The following is a 3,016-nucleotide window of genomic DNA, read 5'->3' on the forward strand; positions in this document are numbered from 1 at the left end:
CAGGGTCACACGTGGTTCCATTTCATAAAGTTCACATCATCTCATAAAGCTATTGTTGATAATATTATTTTCAGATTATTTATTTGTGAATGTGGTTTATAAAGAGCTGAAGCTGGAATTCCTTGTCTTTGAGTCCCAGCCCTATATCTTTCTCCTCTAGATTGGTTTCCAGGCCACATGTTCAGTGGCACGTGTTTGGATTCCTGGGAAAGGACTGCTAAGACCAGCTCAGGAATAGGTTTGTATGAAGGGAAGGTGACGCAGAACTTAAGAAATAAAGGACAGAAAGAAAGACACAAGAGCGAAAATAGAGATGGGACCAGGGGACTCAACAGGTTCTGGAACTGAGAGCCTCGACCCTAGTTTCCACATCGTATTTATTAGAAATTACAAAGCAGTAGTTATCTATGTTTACTTTCTTTCTTTCTTTTTTTTTTTTAAAGATTTATTTCATTTATTTCTCTCCCCTTCCCCTTCCCCGCATGTTTACTTTCAAGGCTGCTTGTTATTAAAGCTACAACACCTGTAATACTAGGGAACAGGCCACACAAAGTTCAAATGCCTCCTCATGCAAACAATTTTTGTGCTGACCACACAGTGTTTCTTTTAGTATTCCTAAACTCATACTTTTTAATCTGCGTTTTGGAAATGTTTCAACTTCAAGCCAGGTTCCGAAGTTCAAAACTCAAGCTATTTTCCCACAAAGGACCAGTTACAACTCCAATGGGCTTTATCAGTTCTAGTCCAAGTAGAAATAGCTACAGAGCAGTCTTACTCAGGAGAGACATGACTGTGCATTTGGGGTGGCAAAAGGCAAGCAAAAGGACTTGAATCTAATTGCACAGCATACCAATAATCAACACTGATAGACCCTGCTGTTAAACAAAAACTTGATATTATTTCTATAAATAATAGGGAGGAATACTTAGAAACAAGTCATTATTGGACCAAATCTTAATTTCAACATATTTTTACATTACAATGTTTTCTTTCATAAATGTGCACCTAATCTGTGTTTTTTGTCATACACACACACACATACACAGCCCTCCTGCCTAGATTGTTCATCTTAACTTGATTATATCTGCGAAGACCTTATTTCCAAATTAGATCATATTCACAGGTTCTGGTGGACTTGAATTTGGTGTTCGGGGGGGGGGGGGGGGGGGGGGAACACTCTTCAACCCAGTACAGGTGATTACCTCTCACTGTGTTCTCCCAGTAATAGATATTCTTGTTCTCAGATACTCCTTTGTAAACAATTCCTTCCTACCTTCATTTAATAACATTTCAAGAGCACTGATCAAGGGTGCAAGGGTACAAACATGAAAAAACTTGGATTTCAGTTCTTAAAGACCTCACAATGCAGGGGAGGGGGCTGGAGATAAGATCATTTGCCCTCATCAGATTGGCAACAAGTAAAAACAATAACATTTGTCCTGATGTGAGTTTAGGAACTCTTACACTTCGCTGGTGGGAATGTAAATTGCTATAATATCCTGGAAAGTAATCTGACAATGTATTAGTTGGACCTTATGAAGTTTTCATTTCCTAAGGTTAAAGTGCTTTCATATGATTCAGCCTAATACATTAAAAACACACATACATTTTGACACAATAGTCTCACTTTTGGAAATTTAGCCTATAGAAATAGAAGCATTAGAATGTACTGTCACTCATACGAGGATACTTATTGCAGCATTGTTGATGGTGACAGAGCAAAACAAAGCTAGAAACAACCTCAACAATGGGGAATAAATTATTGTATATACAAATTATGGAATATTTTCCAGCAGTTAAGTAATGACATATCTCTATCTGTCTACTTGGAAAGATGAACATTATGTTTAACCAGGAAAAAAAAAAGGTGCAGAGTCATTCTTAGAATGCTTTCATTTTTGTAAAAATGAGAAAAAAAAATCCCTCTATGTCTAAAGGGTTATGGAGTAGGGAGTGAAAGGGTAAATACCGCACAGATAACATCAGTTACCTCAAGGAGTGGGTAATGGGGAAGGCTAAGGGGATGTTTTTAAGTTCTTTATCTGCCTTTTTCATTGATTCGCTATTTACATAATGTGATTGCCAAGGATGGTGCTAGGGATTGGGGGTATATAATTGAATTAGACACAGCCTGGGGTTTCTGGGTCTGATTTAGGGGAGGTCAGAGGCTTGTTACTGGGAGCGGGCCTTTACTGAGCATTTACCACGTGCCTGTGCTAGTCTAAGGGTTTTGATATTCAGTAACTCATGTTATTCTTTATAAAGATACTTAGAATTGCAATGATGTACTCACTAATGAAAGATGTTAATGTGGGAAAATAGGGGACTTGTGGGGAGCGGGGCATATGGGAATCCCCTATATTTTTTATGGAACACTTAATCTAAGTATATTTTAAAAACATAAAATAAAAAAAAAATTAAGATACTTTTGTAAGGACTCTGGGGTTAAGTACGATGCCCATCGGCACCTTGCAAATGGGTGAACTGAGGCAGAGACGTTTCCTAACTTGCTCAGAACCATGGCACTAGGAAGAGGCAGGTGCGGGCTCCCAGCAGGACAGCCTAAGACCAGCAGCCGCTTCTTAGCGCATCGCCTCTTTTTCGCCCCTCTCTTGGCAGAGGCCTGGGAAGGCAGGGTCAGGGGCTTGATGCAGCAGGGCTGTCGGGGGTGAGGCACCCCAGGGGCAGGGAGGCCCACTTGTGCGTGGGGGAGTCTGTGGAGGAGTCACAGGGGCGGTGGCCCTTGCACTGGCCGGCGAAAGAAGAGTGGGCAGGGGCAGGGAGCCAGCGCCGGGGCCCCGGGAGGGGAGGCGGGGGCGCCTGGCGAGCTGCGGGGCAGGAGCCCTGGACCAGCGCCGGCTTGCCCGTGGCCCCTGCCGCCCAAGAGGCAGAAGCCACAGCGTCTTTCCGCCCGGTTCCCAGCTCAGATTCTGGACGCAGGCGCAGCAGCCCCGGCAGAGCTCCGACGCGGGCTTATACTACGCGAAGCGAATATCCTCTCCCCACCCCCCGCCCT

This window comes from Dasypus novemcinctus, chromosome 8 (genome assembly GCF_030445035.2).
Source record: "Dasypus novemcinctus isolate mDasNov1 chromosome 8, mDasNov1.1.hap2, whole genome shotgun sequence".
Taxonomy (NCBI): Eukaryota; Metazoa; Chordata; class Mammalia; order Cingulata; family Dasypodidae; genus Dasypus; species Dasypus novemcinctus.